Source organism: Theropithecus gelada, chromosome 14 (assembly GCF_003255815.1).
Source record: "Theropithecus gelada isolate Dixy chromosome 14, Tgel_1.0, whole genome shotgun sequence".
NCBI classification, from domain to species: domain Eukaryota; kingdom Metazoa; phylum Chordata; class Mammalia; order Primates; family Cercopithecidae; genus Theropithecus; species Theropithecus gelada.
In genome coordinates, this window is record NC_037682.1 from 42938437 (window position 1) to 42958091 (window position 19655).

General features: G+C 39.0%; 1 long non-coding RNA gene across 1 annotated transcript in view; it reads left to right on the forward strand.

Annotated features, from left to right (window-relative positions):
* The window catches only part of LOC112605605, a 50101-nt gene extending 31744 nt beyond the window's left edge, over window positions 1–18357 (forward strand). The window contains exon 4 of the long non-coding RNA XR_003115535.1: window positions 18253–18357. This is a non-coding gene — a long non-coding RNA (uncharacterized LOC112605605). The remainder of the gene's footprint in view (window positions 1–18252) is intronic.
* The last annotated feature ends 1298 nt before the right edge of the window (window positions 18358–19655 follow it).

Consider the following 19655-nt stretch of genomic DNA (forward strand, 5'->3'; position numbering starts at 1 on the left):
CTCCTCTATTCTTCATCAAGACCTTCCACATACCATTGGAAAAAGTCTCACTGGGATCAAGCCTGTGATATCTAGTTGTAATTGTGTGTGTGTGTGTGTGTGTGTGTGTGTATGCACAGGGATATGCAGAACCATTGGCCTTCACTAGGAACAAAATTAGGGGTCCTACTTCATTAACAGAACAGTCTAACTATAAGAGAGTTACTTGATGCAATTTGAATCTGGGCTCTGATCTCATCTTTCCTTCCTCAGAGGCATAAGGTAACCAGAACACCAGATTTGAAGTCAGATACAACCAGGTCCAAATCCTCATTCTGCGGTCTTATTCCTGTAGCATCTTAGAAACTGATTTACATTCTCTGAGCTTTGGGGCTCTCATTTGATCAAGGGGAATAAGTAGACTCATGGCACGTGAAGTGTACTTATATATAGCAGGTGAACACATGTTCACCCCTTTATTTTGGACATCGGTGAAACTTGAGCAGTAGTATCTTTTGTCAATTTCTTTAAAATTATCATCCTGCTCTAGAAAGTAAAGTTATCAAGCTGTTCTTTACACAGTGAGAGCATTTAACTCATCACTAGTTCTAAATTTAGAAACCACCTCAAAATCCGGTCAAAGCACTTACACAAAAGGATTTGTCCAGCTTTAACCAACTGGAGCTTTATGGGACTCGAATTAAAAGATGGGTGTGCTCAGGTGCCTCAAAACAACTACTGAGAGTGAAGGAATAATAATAATGACTAACAAATCTTAAGTGCTTATTACATTAATCATCATCTGCTGCTGTGTAACAAACAATGCCCAAACATAAAGCAACAAATACTTATTATCTCTCACAGTTTTTGAGGGTTATGAGTCCAGAAGTGGCAAGCTGGGTAATTCTAGCTTCGGGTTTCTCATGAGGTTGCTGTCAAGATGATGACAGTTTAGTCATGTGAAATCTGTAGGGTCTGCTTATAAACTCGGTCACATGGTTGTTGGCAGGATTCAATTCATTGCTAGTTATTTACTGAAGACCTTAGTTCCTCACCACATGTGCCTCTCAATTCAGCAGCTAAGTGCCCTAGTTACATACAGTTGGTTTCTCCCTGGAGCAAATGACCCAAGAGAGCAACCAGGACACAGGAAATGACTCGCACAGGAAATGACATATCATGAAAACTTCCATGGCCTATTCATTGGAAGTAAATCACTAAGTGTAGCAGCTGTCAATGGAATGCGAACTAAGCTCCACTTTGAAATTCACCACACCTATTATATGCTCTGAAGCCATTCCAAGTATGTGATGTAAATTATTTCTATTTAGTTTGTACCATAATTCCATGAGGTTAAAAATTATCATATTTCCCATTTTGTAGATGAGATACATGAAGCTTAGAAAGTTTGATATTCACTCCAAGATGCAATAGTGCTGGGCTTCTAAACCAACCAGTCTGAATCTAGAGATAAAACATTTTGAATAATCAAAAAATTTATTTACTTCAGTAAAAGTTTTAATATTTTTCTTTGAAATTGATAATGTATATCTAGAGTATTTCGCATACTTTAGTAAACAGAATTTTTGATTAAGCAGAATATATCATTTTCTGACAATGTCAAGTAATTAAATATTTACTGTTTATGAATTAAGATGTATTGTGACAGTTAAATCTGAGTCTACAACATTTTTCTATATGGCTTATACTTCATTCTCAAACATCTATCCCAGAAGACTATTATTTAAAATATAAGCAGTAGTGAAGAAATTTAGCCACATATTCAGGTACAGAAGTTAAAAGTTGTAAGAGATTCTAATGGATTCTGGTATAAAATTATCTTAGTATCTTTTCACTCCCTTTTTTTAATGCTCACAGATTTATTTCCAATTATCTCATAAACGTGAGGGGGGAAAAGAGCCCCAGTGAGAAATAACTTACACGGTCATTTAAGAGCTGCTTTTCTGCCAGCAATTGCTTGAGTTTAATTTACCAGGAGACAAAATTGCAGTTGTTGAGACAGTCAAAGCAGAAGGGGGAAGAGTCAATGATCCAGATCAAGGCTTCAGTAACGGGCAAGAAAAATGTCAGAAAGATGTTAATAGGATATGTAGAAGAAATGGGAGGGGAGAGAGAGGGAATGGAAGGGAGTAAAGAATGGAAGGGCAGAAAGAAAGGAAGGAAAGAGGACAATGAACAAATGAATGAATGTATAAAAGAATGGATGAAGGAAGAAACTGGGGCCTGCTATGATCTGATTTGTCCCCCAAAATTCATGTGATAAAATGTAATGGCCAATGTGATAGCATTAAGAGGAGAGGCCTTTAAGAGACGATTAAGTCATGATGGGGAAGCCCTCATGGATGGAACCAGGTTCCTTACAAAAGCCTAGAGAGAGTGGGTTCAGTTTTGTTTTGTTTTGTTTTTGTTTTTGTCATGTAAGGACACAGTGTTTAATCTCCAGAAGATGCAGCAACAAAGTAACATCTTAGAAGCGGAGAAACTTGGCTCTATTACAATCTCAACATGCTGGCACTTTGATTATAGACTTCCCCATCTCCAGAAGTGTAAGAAATAAATTCCTGTTGTTTATATATTACCCCATGTCAGGTATTTTGTTATAGCAGAAATAATGAATGAAAGGAAGGCCTGAAAGTAAAAGAAGGGAAATAATGGTGTAGGCAAAATGCCCTGTGGTGTCAGGAGAACGAACAAGTTTTGTGCAAAAGCTTTCAATGGGCCTCCATTGTCTAGAGCAAGTATGAATGAGCAAACTACTGCCTACTGCCTGCTGCCTGTCCCCAAGAGGGTTAACAGCTGAAGGGTGACAGCCAGAGCTTGACAACAGCCTGGGGAATAAGTTATTTATTTCTAAAGTGGGAACTTGTAACTGCCCAATAGGTTCGTCCTGCCTGCTGCACAAGACCACAGCATTTCAGTAAAGAAAGAGTTTAACTGACATGAGGCTGGCCACAGCACATGGGAGATGGAGTTATTACTCAAATCAATCTCTCCGAAAATTTGGGGATGGAGTTGTTAAGTACAATTTGGTGGGTAGGGGGTTGGAAAGTGGGGAGTGCTAATTGGTCATATCAAAGATGAAATCATAGGGAGTGGAAGCTATTCTCCTGCACTGAGTCAGTTCCTAGGTGGTGGCAAGAACAGAAGAACCTGTTTATTGATCTGGTTGGTGCCAGCTGATCCACTAAGTGCGGGGTGTGCAAAATACTTCAAGCACTGATCTTAGGTTTTATAATAGTGATGTTATCCTGAGGAACAATTTGAGGAAGCTCAGAATCTTGCAGCGTTCAGCTGCATGACTCCTAAACCATAATTTCTAATCTTGTAGCTATTCTGTTAGTCCTACACAGGCAGTCTAGTCCCTAGGCAGGCAAGGGGTTTGTTTTGGTAAAGGGCAGTTACTATCTTTGTTTCAAAGTTAAACTATTAACTAAGCTCCTTCCAAAGTCAGTTTGGCCTATATGCAGGAATGAATGAGGATAGCTTGGAGGTTAGAAGGAAGATGGAGTCAGTTAGGTCAGATCTCTTTCACTGCAATAACTTTCTCAGTTATATTTTTTGTAATAAGAGTTTCAATCTTGAGGTCACAGCATAGAATCCTTCCCCATCCAATTATCCTTTTCTGCTTTAGACAGTACCATTTTTATGATGCTTTATCAATAAAGGGAAATATTTTAATTCAGAGAAGATACAAGACTCAAATCTCAGTTGTTTATCTGAAAGCTGAAGATAATACATGTATTCATCAAAACTAGTATAATGAAGATTCAATGAGATAAAACAAGTAAAGTATTTACCACAGTATCGATGTCAGCTGCAATTATTATTATTACTACCTATATTGCAGGCTTTTGAAATACATTTGTCTAGAAAATGCTCCAAAGTTAAAAATGAATATATAGTTCACAAGATAACCAAATCCTGGGTTTACAGCTATTAACATCTTTAAGCCTGCTCAATAAATGGCACGTCTGTAATTTCCCCAGGATTTGAACAAATTAAAAAAAATAAGGCCAAGGAGTGACAGGTAGTTGCCCATATACCTCATTTTGGCAGATAAAAGCTGAGGAGGGCCAGTTGATGTGTGTATCTGGGAATTAGGCAGACTTACCAATCTAATCTCAGCCTCAGTGAACAAGGATAAGCTCCCCCTTCCTGTCCCTCACAGGGGAAGAGCCTAGCCTTGGAGGAGCAGAGCAGGAAGATTCTTTCAAAAACTAGATGAAAGTAGGAGAGCTGAGCACGCCTATACCCTGTTCACTCTTTTCAAATGTACTAAGCAGATAAGTCACTCCTCCTCCTTCTCTAGATTGAAGTAAGCCAACATGCAAGAAAAATGTCAGAAAGATGTTAATAGAATAAATAGATGAAGTGGGAGGGGAGAGGGAATGAAGGGAATAAAGAAAGAATGGGAAGGAATAAGGGAGGGAGGGAGGACAATGAACAAATGAATTAATGTATTAAAAGAATGGATGAGGGAAGAAATGGGGGCCTGCTATAGTCTGATGTGTCCCCCAAGAGATAGACTAAGGTCTGCAGATTCACTGAGTTCCCTTCATATGGAAGAAAACAACTAGCATGCTAGGCAAGTGTTCCCCAAAACAGATTTTCATAGAGAAATTCTGAATGTTCCCACCCCTGGGTCAGGCCTCAACTAGCCAGAACATTGGACCTTGGAACAAAGACACTAAAGGGAAATTCAAAAGTTCTTAAATTCTCTAGATTTAATACAGTGTGTACTCTCTAACTTTTTTTTTAAATTTTAGTAATGTACTTTCATTTTTTGCAACATACTTTTATTGGAGAGATCATTACCAGTTTTAAAGCCTGAGGAATCACTTTATTTTAAAAAAATGTAAAATATATAACCAAGGAAATAATTGCATTAACAATTACCACAATCAGAGAGAGCCCTAAACTAGTAACGCGAATATCTGATTTTCTATCCCAGTTCCACCACTTCCTAGCTAAATATCCTTGACTAGTAATTTAAACTCTAAATCTGTTATCACATCTTTAAAATGCAGAGGATACCAGGATGCATAAGATTTTTCACATGCTGCTGAACAGATCACTAAAGGATATACGAGAAAGCACTTTAAAGGTGTTACGAATGTAAATATGGCATCTTCAAGAATGCCAAATATATTTTAATATAACAGAATTTTTTTAAAAAATCTAGTATATTGGAAACATGGACCAAGAAAAAGCATCAGTGTTTTAGCAGTATGTAACAACAAAACACAAAGAGAAAAGAAAAAAAAAGATTCCATTTTCTCCCACTCATAAATCCATTAATTTTTCATGATGGGCTCAGCCTTGGAGAGATTTTACATAGAAGAGGAGTTTTTCATTATGTTGTCCAAGGACCAAATATTTGGGAATCAACAAATAACCAAACAATTGGATATTTCATATAAATGTAAAACCACTGTATTTATCCTCTTTAAAAAAAAAGTCAGACTGAATCTACCATGAGCTTCTTCTTTCAAATGCTTTTCATTCAAAAATGAAACAAAAGACGCTGCTGCTAAGAGCTTCAAGGTCTAGAATGCCTATGTGCTCCTTATTATAATTCCTTTCTTCAAAATAGGCATCTTGTGTCCCAGAAGGACAAGCCTTGTGTTCACTCAGCTCTAGGAATTGATTACTGTCTCGGGATGTGATGTATATTTAAGCCAAACTCGCGGCCTATTAGCAATTCACAAACCATGACTTGCACAGTGCTGTGCTCAAATCTATTTTGCATTACAAAATGTTTATAAATCAGCCTCTATTCCCAGAATGTTATATAAACACGTCAACAAATCACATGTGTATTAAGGGGAGAGAGGTAGAAGGCTGGGAATTTATCATAGCCTCAGGCTGTTCTGGGACAAATTAAATACTACCCTGGCCACCGAGGTCCCCACTAGGCAGTCGTTCAGAATGAACTGCAGATAAATTGAACTTCTCTTATTGGAGACAAGCCAGCAGCTCACCCAAATATGAAAAATTGTATCCCCACACTAAAAAAATTAAACCATGCTAAACACAAGCTTTTCATTTCTGCAAGACTGCAGTTTTCCTATTTCTTTAGAAAATGAAGATATTTTATGGCTCAAAAATAAAAGTCACAAGAAGTAGGTGAGTAACAGGGAAAAGGATGGTGAGGACATTACCTATTTGTATTCCCAGCACCTGAGACATTTTTGTGGGGAGATCTGGGAAGCTGGCTTCAGATTAATTAAATATATATAGTCAACTATATATATATACACACACACACACACACACAGACACACACACACACAAATACATATATGTAATCGCATAGTTTAAATGTAGAGGATGCCAGTTTGCCTAATACATATATATTATGTTTCTAGCAGGTGAATCATTTTTCCTCTTATATTTGGAAACTTAAAATCATTTCCTCTTATATTTCCTCTTATATTTGGAAACTTAACTTAAAATCATGTTCCTCTTATATTTGGAAACTTAACAGGCAACAGAAAGTGGATAGAAGAAAGGCCCCTAAGCGGAGGGCTCACAAATTGTCCCTGAACCCCCCCAAGAGATAATTGCATAGATTCTGGTCTTCAATGGGATTTAGTCTCATACAACCCTCATTTTTCTCTGTTAATCTAAAAGTATGCAATTGGACATAAAACATAAGTGGTTTCTGTGCAGTGACTGGTGTGAAGATATGCTTTGATATGAACCAGCTCTCCTAAAAGGTCTTTTAGTCAATTCAAAGGTTCATCTGATATAACACTTTAGCTTATAAAATAAGGTGTGTTCTTTTATATTATACATATTTTACCACAATTTTTCAAAAAAAGAAAAACTGGTTTCTCCTGGAGAAGCACACACACTAACTTATAAAGGGGGAAATGTTTTGTGTAATTGGATCATAAAATTGCAGACTTTCAGAGCTGGAAGGGCTGGAAACTCATCTGCTGCAGTTTTCCAGAATGTAATTCTACAAGCTAGTTGTAGCTTTTACAATAATAAAGAGTTCCACAGTTGTAGTCATTAGTCCTGTTCATCGCCATCCAATTTCTCTGTCCTCTAGGCTCTTCCTATCTTTCTCCCTCTTAGTAGACCACAGTCATGTGACTAGTTCTGACCAATGAGTTCTGTGTGGAAATGAGATGCATCATATTTGGGAGGTAACCTTTAAAGACTGGTTTGAGACTCCCCTAAACTTCTTTTCTTACTAGCAAAATGACCTGCAAGTTTCATTATGGTGTCTACTCCACCAGCTGGTATCCCTAAGTAGCTATGAAAAAAAGAGCTCTTCTCCATGGTAGTTAAACTATGTTAGACATATAATGGGTAGGGGGAAACTTTCTTATTTTAATCTGATGAGTTTTTCATGTGTTTTTTTTATTTCAGCATAGCCTAGTCTATACTGATTTATACAATGGTCAGTTAAGTTTGAAGAATACGGATTTACACAAGTTTATTTACTATGTAAATCCATAAGGCTTCAAAATGCTAATAGGAAACATAAGTCTTCAAGAGAGGAATATATTAGGAAACATTTATCACACCTGTTTGACTATGAGAATTTTTGCTTTGCTTTATTTTAGTATTTGTGTGTTGTGCAGAGCATGTGTTAGGATATCAATGATCACAGTGTTCCACAGAGCAATTAGGGAAATCACTTTTGGTCCAATATCAGCACTTTACAAAATAATTTAACAAAGTTCTAAGGAATGAAGGTCTTTTCCAAGGCCATCCTCAGTGAGGTAATCAGTGAGTGGCAGACATGGCAGCTGATGCCTCTTGGTCATGCCCTGGACCTAGTAGAGTACTTTACAACTAACTATACCAGGTGTTTGCCTCAGCCTCCCAAGTAGCTGGGATTACATGCACCACCACACCCAGCAAATTTTTTGTATTTAGTAGAGATGGGGTTTCTCCATGTTGGTCAGGCTGGACTCCTGACCTCAGGTGATCCACCCGCCTCGGCCCCCCAAAGTTCTGGGATTACAGGCATGTGCCACCACGTCCGGCCAATGTTCAAACTTTTTACAGAAGTCTTTAAAGAGCCACACCAGTGGAAACATTCATAACACCTTACCACCCAAATTAACATCAACTCAAAGTTATGTTTTGCCCACAGAGAATTAATATGAAGAAATACCTATAAGAAAACCTCAAAAATTTCACATCAAAGACAAAAGCCAGAGATTACAGAGTTAAAATATTTTTGGAGCTGAGGGGGAAAAGTCTCTCAGCTAGATCTTCTGAACCAGAGCTCCACAACCTCTTGCAAAAGATCATTTCCCCTGCTAAAAACCTGGCAATAAGAACCTCCTTTTTTTTGGCGGGGGGCGGGGGGGAGTATTTGACCAAAAATGAGATTTCAGCCAGAAACAAGGGGAAAAATTTCTGATTCACTGAACTTGTTAAGCCACTGAAGACACTGCTTTCCTTTGAAATAACTTATTTTGACTGATGCTACAGGCGCTAGTAGAATTTCCTTCCCTTCATAAAATCACTGTAGTTGCAATGATAGCTCTGAAGTTGTGGGAGTAAAGATCTGCTAAAACATCATTTGGATTTAATCACAATACCAGAGGAAAAGAATAAAAGCTGTTTTTTTTTTTTTTTTCAACAACAACAACAAACTGCTGGATGGATATTGCCAGAAATTAATTGATCAAGAAAAGCTCCTAGAAATCTTTTTCTTTTTTTTTTCCCAAAAAAAGTACCTTTTGTGACAGCTTCAAACTTGATCTCTGAGCTCCAGCGAAGCACAAATTACTGTGTGGCATTTTATCTCACAGATTAGAGCAGGTCCTAAATAGCATGCTGTGCCTTTCTTAAAATGCTGTCTCCAATGCAAGTTTTTTTTTTTAGCTTCTTTGAAATTTCTCGTATTGCACTGGGTTCTTCACCCAAGGGAAATGACATTTTTAGTTAAAAAGTAATAAAGTATAATTAAAACATAAATAATTTATAAAGATTTTGAAATAAGCCTGAAAATGGGCATGTGAATAAATTTGCACCATGTCCCAGGAAGTATATTGGTAGACATATTTGGGAAGGATGAATTCCAAGTACTGCCTGGAGGGGTCCAGACATAATGTCTAATACCCTAAGTTCTCCAAGTACTCTCTTGAGGTTTCCAGACAAACTGCTTTTTTAGTCACAGAGCCTCTACAGAAAGCCTGCTGCTGCATCACCTCATGGAGAAGAGAGAGTCCCACCACTTCTCGTCAGCTGCAGAAGCACTCCCTCTGCCTCAGCAAACACAAATAACTGCAGTATCTAGCCAGAGAGGTCCTTCCCACAAAACAGGAGGTGAAATTAGGATAAACAGGACTTGGGGAAATAATTGATTTTCCAGAATGTGGCTACTGTAATAAATGGTTTCCTTGGAGGACCTAAAATACAGACGGAAACCACAACTAAAATATGGACAGAAGCAGTAGACCTGAACCTGGAAGCCTACAAACCCTTTTTCTGTTATCATTCATTCACATATCCACCTCCTCTCCTCTCCCCGCAATAGGATACACACAAAAGGGCTACTTGTCAAATAGCAACAATTATGCAATGACTAAGCACCGTTGCCTGCCTTCCACATTAAAATGTGATTTTAAAATAAAATAGAATTGGAGACCCTTTTCTTGCTCCTGAGTTGTGTCCAAGCCTTGCACAGAGGTTCATTTCAAAGCTCATTTTGCCTTCTTTTTTTTCCTTGTGACCCAGTTCTTTCATTTTCTCTTTGTCTCTGAGCAGATAAATGTATTCTCAGGAAAATATGCTGGATTTAACAGTTATTCTTCCCAGACCTGTGGCTTCTCAAGAGATAATTAGTCCACAATAATATGAAATAATGAATCTCTAATGGTGAGCTTTTTAGATTCACTACCATTGATTGATAAGGAGAGAAGGTAGACCTATCTACTAACCTAGTCATGAGTATTAGGTATTCACCAGTTTGATTCAGTCTCTCACTCACTCATTTATTTAACAAACATGTTATGAACTCCAGTAAACCAATCACTGTACTCATTATTGATACAGAGAATCTTTAAAAGACACAGATCCTGATGTAAAGAACTTTAGAGTGAAGAGACAGATATCTAAACAAATATCTATAACACAAAGCAAAAAGACACAAGACATATGATAGAGGTAGCAGCAACATACTATAAAAGACAGAGTGAAGAAATAATTCTGATTAGGATGATACAGGCCTCATTAGAGCCTTGAAGTAGGAGTAGCAGCTTCATACAAAGAGTAGGAGGGTAGTGCAGATGCACAGAACTGAGAAAACAGCATAAGTGATGAACAAGAAGCCTAAACATAGTCTGGTCAAAGCACAAAAGGTCAGATCATGGGAGTCACTGTGTGCTGTGCTAAGTACTTTGGGAAAGTCTATTAGTAACTGTATTAGTTTCCCACTCATGCTGCAACAAATTACTACAAACTGGTTGACTACAAGCAACAGGAATTTTTCCTCTGCTGTTCGGAAGACCATAATTCCAAAAGCAAGGTGTTGGCAGGGCCATATCTCTGAAGGTTATAGAAAAGCATTCTTTCTTTCCTTTTTCTAGATGGCAATTCTTAGCATTCCTTGGTTTGTAGTTGAATTGCTCAAATTCCTGTCTTCCTCTTCACATGGCTATCTTCCTTCTGTGACTGTCTCTGTATCTCTGTTTTCTCTTATCAGGACACCGGTCATTGGATTGGGGCTTACCTTATTTCAGTATGGATTCATCTTAACTAATTCCAACTGCAAAGACCCAATTTACAAATAAGATCACATTCTCAGTTTTAAGGTTTCAAGTGGACATAAGTTTTAGGGAAACACTAATTAACTCAGTAATCAATGTCCTTTACCATATTTGAGGCCAGTGGTGGAATAACCTAACTGTTACAACTTCAATCAGGCAAACTTTGTGTCTAATATCTCTAATAAAATTTCCCCAGTAAAACAAGTAGGGATAGGAACAGCTCCAGCCTCCAGCTCCCAGTGTGAGCGACACAGAAGACAGGTGATTTCTGCATTTTCAACTGAGGTACTGGGTTCATCTCACTGGGGCATGTCAGACAGTTGGTGCTGGTCCATGGGTGCAGCCCGACCAGCAAGAGCTGAAGCAGGGTGAGGCATTGCCCCACCGGGAAGTGCAAGTGGGAAGGGAATTCCTTTTCCTAGCCAAAGGAAATTGAGACACACAATACCTGGAAAATCGGGTAACTCCCACCCTAATATTGTGCTTTACCAAGGGTCTTAGCAAACGGCACACTAGGAGATTATATACCACACCTGGCCCAGAGGGTCCCACGCCCACGGAGCCTCCCTCATTGCTAGCACAGCAGTCTGAGATCTAACTGCAAGGTGGCAGCGAGGCTGGGGGAGGGGTGCCCGCCATTGCTGGGGCTTAAGTAGGTAAACAAAGCCACCTGGAAGCTCGAATTGGGTGGAGCCCACCACAGCTTAAGGAGGCCAGCCTGCCTCTGTAGACTCCTCCTCTGGGGACAGGGCATAGCTAAACCAAAAGCAGCAGAAACCTCAGCAGAGGCAACTACCCCTGTCTGACAGTTTTGAAGAGAGCAGTGGATCTCCCAGCACGGAGGTTGAGATCTGAGAACGGACAGACTGCCTGTTCAAGTGGTTCCCTGACCCCTGAGTAGCCTAACTGGGAGACATCCCCCACTAGGTGCAGACCGACACCTCACACCTCACACGGCGGGGTACAGCCCTGAGACGAAGCTTCCAGAGCAAGAATCAGATAGCAACACTCACTGTTCAGCAATAGTCTATCTTCTGCAGCCTCCGATGCTGATACCCAGGCAAACAGGGTCTGGAGTGGACCTCAAGCAAACTCCAACAGACCTAAAGCTGAGGATCCTGACTGTTAGAAGGAAAACTAACAAACAGAAAGGACACCCACACCAAAACCCCATCAGTACGTCACCATCATTAAAGACCAAAGACAGATAAAACCATAAAGATGGGGAAAAAAGCAGTGCAGAAAAGCTGGAAATTCAAAAAATCAGAGCGCATCTCCCCCTCCAAAGGAACGCAGCTCATCGCCAGCAATGGAACAAAGCTGGATGGAGAATGACTTTGATGAGTTGAGAGAAGAAGGCTTCAGTTGATCAAACTTCTCAGAGCTAAAGGAGGAACTACGTACCCAGCGCAAAGAAACTAAAAACCTTGAAAAAAGAATGGATGAATGGATAACTAGAATAATCAATGCAGAGAAGACCTTAAAAGAACTGATAGAGATGAAAACCATAACACGAAAGCTACGTGACAAATGCACAAGCTTCAGTAACCGACTCGATCAACTGGAAGAAAGAGTATCAGCGATTGAAGATCAAATGAATGAAATGAAGTGAGAAGAGAAGTGCAGAGAAAAAAAGAGTAAAAAGAAATGAACAAAGCCTCCAAGAAATATGGGACTATGTGAAAAGACCAAATCTACGTCTGATTGGGGTGCCTGAAAGTGACAGGGAGAATGGAACCAAGTTGGAAAACACTCTGCAGGACATCATCCAGGAGAACTTCCCCAACCTAGTAAGGCAGGCCAACATTCAAATTGAGAAAATACAGAGAAGGCCACAAAGATACTCCTCGAGAAGAGTAACTCCAAGACACGTAACTGTCAGATTCACCAAAGTCGAAATGAAGGAAAAAATGTTAAGGGCAGCCAGAGAGAAAGGTCAGGTTACACACAAAGGGAAGCCCATCAGACTGAAAGCAGATCTCTCGGCAGAAACTCTCCAAGTCAGAAGAGAGTGGGGGCCAATATTCAACATTCTTAAAGAAAAGAATTTTAAACCCAGAATTTCATATCCAGCCAAACTAAGTTTCATCAGTGAAGGAGAAATAAGATACTTTACAGACAAGTAAATGCTTAGAGATTTTGTCACCACCAGGCCTGCCCTACAAGAGATCCTGAAGGAAGCACTAAACATGGAAAGGAACAACAGGTACCAGCCATTGCAAAAACTTGTCAAAATGTAAAGTCCATCGATGCTAGGAAGAAATTGCATCAAGTAGCGAGCAAAATAACCAGCTAATATCATAATGACAGGATCAAGTTCACACATAACAATATTGACCTTAAATGTAAATGGACTAAATGGTCCAATTAAAAGACACAGACTGGCAAATTGGATAAGAGGCAAGACCCATCAGTCTGCTGTATTCAAGAGACCCATCTCACATGCACAGACACACATAGGCTCAAAATAAAGGGATGGAGGAAAATCTACCAAGCAAATGGAGAACAAAAAAAAGCAGGGGTTGCAATCCTAGTCTCTGATAAAGCAGACTTTAACCCATCAAAGATCAAAAGAGACAAAGAAGGCCATTACATAATGGTAAAGGGATCAATTCATCAGGAAGAACTAACTATCCTAAATATATATGCACCCAATATAGGAGCACCCAGCTTCATAAAGCAAGTCCTTAGAGACTTACAAAGAGACTTAGACTCCCATACAATAATAATGGGAGACTTTAACACCCCACTGTCAACATTAGACAGATCAACGAGACAAAAAGTTAACAAGGATATCCAGGAATTGAACTCAATTCTGCACTAAGTGGACCTAATAGACGTCTACAGAACTCTCCACTCCAAATCAACAGAATATACATTATTCTCAGCACCACATCACACTTACTCCAAAATTGACCACTTAGTTGGAAGTAAAGCAATCCTCAGCAAATGTAAAGGAACAGAAATTATAACAAACAGTCTCTCAGACCACAGTGCAATCAAACTAGAACTCAGAACTAAGAAACACAAAATTGACAAATAGGATCTAATTAAGCTAAAGAGCTTCTGCACAGCAAAAGAAACTACCATCAGAGTGAACAGGCAACCTACAGAATGGGAGAAAATTTTTGCAATCTACTCATCTGACAAACGGCTAATATCCAGAACCTAGAAAGAACTCAAACAAATTTATAAGAAAAAAACAAACAACCCAGAGTGGGCAAAGGATATGAGCAGACACTTCTCAAAAGAAGACATTCATACAGCCAACAGACACATGAAAAAATGCTCATCATCACTCGCCATCAGAGAAATGCAAATCAAAACCACAATGAGATACCATCTCACACCAGTTAGAATGGCAATCATTAAAAAATCAGGAAACAACAGGTGCTGGAGAGGGTGTGGAGAAATAGGAACACTTTTACACTGTTGGTGGGACTGTAAACTAGTTCAACCATTGTGGAAAACAGTGTGGCGATTCCTTAAGGATCCAGAACTAGAAATAGCATTTGACCCAGCCATACCATTACTGGGGATATGCCCAAAGGATTATAAGTCATGCTGCTATAAAGACACATGCACATGTTTGTTTATTGTGGCACTATTCACAATAGCAAAGATTTGGAATCAACCCAAATGTCCATCAGTGACAGACTGGATTAAGAAAATGTGGCACATATACACCATGGAATACTATGCAGCCATACAAAAGAATGCAGCTGGAAACTATCATTCTCAGCAAACTATCACAAGAACAGAAAACCAAATACCACATGTCATCACTCATAGGTGGGAATTGAACAATGAGATCACTTGGACACAGGAAGGGGATCATCACACACTGGGTCCTATTGTGTGGAGGGGTGGGGAGGGATAGCATTAGGAGATATACCTAATGTAAATGACGAGTTAATGGGTGCAGCACACCAACATGGCACATGTATACATATGTAACAAACCTGCACATTGTGCACATGTACCCTAGAACTTAAAGCATAATAATAATTAAAAAAGACAAGTATACTGGCTACTTCAAATGGAGCACAGACTGAGTAGTCAATAAGGCATGGAAGGATGAAGCTGAAAAGGAAAGGGTCAATGATAACGAAGGTTTCAGGTGGAAGCCATAGGATGATGATGATGATGATGATGATGATGATGATGATGATGATGCTGATGGAACCTAACATTTGTTGAGAGTTTCCTATATGCTAGGCATTTTTCCAATTGCTAGTACTTTATTCATGTTCATAACAATCCCAGTAAGAAAGATTTTATCATTTTGCAGGTAGTGAAGTGTTTACCATTTTTCAAGTGATAAAATTGAGGCACAGAGAAGTTACAGAGTCTGCCCAAGGTCACGTAATAATCAATGTGAGTGCTGGAAATTGAATCCAGGTGATCTAATTCCAGATCCTGTGACATTAACCACTACAGTAGAACTGCCTCCCTAGGAAACACGGTGATACTACATTTAACTAAGAGAATTCAGGAGACATCCTATTAGGGCAGAAGATTAAAAAAGGGGGAAATACATGAATTGGAAGAAGATTCAAAGAAATGTGTTTCCTAGCACTTACTTTACAATCGCAATTACATTTGATGCATTAGGGTGAGCATTATCTCCCTAACAAAAATGTAACGTGGGTAAAAGATCCAAATGTTCAGAATGAACACTGTGTTATAGTACAGCAATGCAACATATCAGGAAATTTTAACATATTATCAGAAGCAGAAATAAAATGATAGAAAACATTTTCCTGAGTTTCCCTTTGGGCTTTCTTTTCAAATCTTTATCTTCACATTAGTCCATGGCATAGATTCCATGTTTTGCTCCTCTGCAACTTGTATAGGTGACAGCGGAGGCCTTGGCCACTGGGATGAAGGACTGCAGTATCACATTCCACATGGCTTTTTTTTCTTCTTTGTTAGTTATCCTACAGAGTCACCTTATCATCAGAAAGGGTTTTGTATGTTGCATCTCTTTCTTTTTAAAGTCTCTTTTAAGCACAGATAACCTCTATTTAGCACACACTCTTCTTTCATCACAACAGGACTCTTTTGAAAAAGTCACCTATTCTCACTATTTTTACTCCTTAACTTCACTCTTCTATCCATAGTAATCTCCTTCCACTCCCCTATAGTAATGCAATTGCCCTGCCTAGATTACCAATGACACTCTGAGGGGTGGCTTCTGATATTAGTATAGTATTTGATATTATTTCCCAAAACCTTAGTGGCTTTTGGAAGCCCTTTCTGGCTTCTCTCTTGCCTCTGTAGTTTCTTATGTCCCATTTTCCATTTTGAGCTCTGATTTCTCTGCCCATCATTTAAATAAGTGGTTTTCAAACAGGATATTATAGTGTCCTAAGAAAGGGATGCCATGGAATAAAGACTTTGATAGGTGGCCTTAAAGATGAATCCCACTGATCTCTATAGTATTCATGTCCTTGAGTAATCTCCTCTTCCTGAGGGTCAACTGGACTTACTGACTCTGATATAGTTTGCCTCTGTGTCCCTACCCAAAATCTCATCTTAAGTTGTACTTCCATAATTCCCACATGTTGTGGGAGGGATCTGCTGGGGGTAATTTGAATAATGGGGGCAGTTTTCCCCAGACTGTTCTTGTGGTAGTGAACAAGTCCCATGAGATCTGATGGTTTTATCAGGGGCTTCCACTTTTGCATCTTTCTCATTTTCTCTTGCCACCACCATGTAAGAAGTGCTTTTCACCTCCTGCCATGATTCTGAGGCCTCCCCAGTCATGTGGAACTGTAAGTTCAATTAAACATCTTTTTTCTTCCTAGTCTCAGGTATGTCTTTATCAGCAGTGTGAAAACAGACTAATACAAACTCCCTTCTAAAGATTGGAATACCACAGATGTGATATGATGTCACTTCGGAGATTAGCCTATAAAAGGACTGTGGCTTCTATCTCTTGGACTGCTCATTCTGGAGAAGCCAGCCATCATACTGAAGGTCCATGTGACAAGGGACAGCGGCCTGACAAATTGCATGTGAGTGAGCCTGCAAGAAGGTCCTCTGCAAGATAATCCTTCAGATGAGACCACAGACATAGTTGACAACTGGACTGCAATATAATAAAACACCTTGAGACAGAGGCACTCAGCTAAGACTGACGCAGATTCCTGACCCATGGAAACTGCAAAGTAATAAATATTTGTTGTTTTAAGCTGCTAAATTTGGGGTTGATTTGTTATGCAACAATAGACAATAATACAGGACCCTACATGTTAGGCTTCATCATTCAGGTCATCTGTAATATCTTACTTCCACTCCCCACTATTCTTCCAAGAGTCATTTAAAATTCCCTAAAATTTACTTTCTTAATATACCTTGGATTTATATCCCTTATTTCTACTATCACTCTGTTAGTTCAGGCCACCATGACTTCTGCCTTGATTATTTTAACACACCCATAGATAGTCTACCCATATCTATACAACACAGAGGTGAAGAGCTCAGGTTCTTATTTCAGACTGCCAAGTCTGAATTCAACCTCTGCCACTTACTATGTAAGTAATATTAGACAAATTATTTAACCTCTCTCCTTAGTTATATCATCTATAAAATGGGAATATTAATATTAACAGTACTTCATGCAGTGGTTCTAGCATATTAGCTTTTGCTTGTAACATGCTTAGAACACTGCCTGGTATAGTGAAAGCTCTCAATAAATGCTGTAGTTATTGAAAGGGAGTCTAACATAATGGTAAGAACATGGACAGCCAGACTGTTAGATTTGAGTTGTTATTCTATCATTCATTATCTGAGTAAACCTGGAAAAATTGCTTTATAGCTCTGTGTCTCCATTTCTTTACCTGTAAGACAGAGATAATAATAGTACTCAAGAATAAAATTGTTGTGAGGATTACATGAGTTAGTGTCTAAAAAGCAAGCTGAAAAAGACTGGCATTGAACATTACCAGGTGTTTTCAATTATTACTATTGCTGATCATTCTGCTGCTTTTTGATTCATTCATTACCTTACAAAAGTGATATTTCTTAACATCAGATCTGATTATAGCATTCTCCTGTTTAAACCTCTGTGATGGTCCACCCATTAGCCCCTACGTGGCCTAACAGAACCTTCATAATCTGGCAAAACTCTCAAACCTCACATGTCTCCACTCTTCCCCACTAAACCTTAAACTCCAATCAGACTAAGCTGCTCGACCTTCCTCAGATGAGCCATGTTCTCCTATATTTCTCTATCATTGCAAATGCTCTTTTCTAGCATAAATACCCTTTCTACTATACTGCCAGGCTAACTCCCACTCATCCTCTCAAAATTCCATTAATAGTATTATATTTCACAGGAATCTTCTGTAACCATCACTGATATTCTTTGCAATACACATGTATACACACACTAACACACACGTAGGTGGATCCTCCATTAAGCACCCATAGTTCTCTGTGCACACCTCAATATCTAATATCTAAGAGATTGTAACTAACTATGAACATTTCCATTTCTCTCCACTAGACATGAACTACGGAGTCCCCATCCAAGGCACTGAACAAGTACATCTGGAACATTGTAAGTACTCAATAAATATTTCATCAACAAATAAATGAAGGCTCTAATTTACCATTTCCTTTTTTCTTTGAGAAGCCATATGAACTTCCTTTATTGTGTTCCTACAGTTGACTTTTGTGGCACTACTTTGATATGGGGATGGCAAAAACTAAAAGGGTTCTTCGTAAAGATCAAATAAGAACATGCTTTCTAGACAACTAAGAACCCTGAGAGGCTCCAGACACTTTGTACCCATGTGTTCAACCCAACTCAGGGGAATTAAGTCATAACAATCTCTTTAAGCCCGTATGTTCCCTAGTTTTGAGAAGGTGCATACCTGGCTAGAGTCTCTTATTTTAATTCCCCATTCCCACAATATACTATAAGAATTTGGGGCAAGGCACAGTGGCTCATGCCTGTAATCCCAGCACTTCGGGAGGCCAAGACAAGCAGATCATGAGGTCAAGAGATCAAGACCATCCTGGCCAACATGGTGAAACCCTATCTCTACTAAAAATATACCAAAATAAGCTGCGCATGGTGGCACGTGCCTGTAGTTCCAGCTACTCAGGAGGCTGAGGCAGGAGAACCACTGGAACCCGGGAGGCGGCGGTTGCAGCGAGCCGAGACCACACCACTGCACTCCAGCCTGGCGACAGAGCAAGACTCTGCTTCAAAAAAAAAAAAAAAAAAAAAAGAATTTGTATGAAATTGAAAGTGTTTGAGTACTTCAAACAAAAGCCTCAGACCAAAAACTCCAATGTGGTAGGTTTTGTATCTCATCTTTCAACAACTCTCTAAGTAGGCAGGTGGCCTTGTATTGGTACTCCATTAGCCAGGCAGTGTATTGATTTCCAAATGTGGGGAGGGTCAAGGTCTAAATCACTTCAAAAGTACCAAGAAAAATAAGTAAAGAGACCACAGAGTTTCTTGTCTTTTTAGATTTAATCAAGGAACTGCTAAGTCCCTCGTTCTTAAGAACCTATAACAATGAGGAAGTTATGCTTTTTTCTCTCCCAATACCACTTGCTCTTTTTATATATCCTGAAAAAGGAAAATAACTGATGAGAAATGACATGTACTGCTGACAGAAATGGGAAAAACTGTCGAGGTCTCACCAAAAAATGAGCAGTGTCAGTGTTACTAATAAGATCTCCCACTGAATTCCCTCATTTCATAAAGGTTCTACCTATGTGAGATGAGCAAAGATTTTTTTTTTCAAACAGAGCCTATGTTCTATAACTAGGATAGAGAAATGAAGGGAAAACATACCTATAAAACTGACTTAAAAAATAAAGAAAAGCTCTCCCTAAATTTGTAATACAGAGAAATTGAATCAATTTTTAAGAATGTATTTTCATTACTAGAGT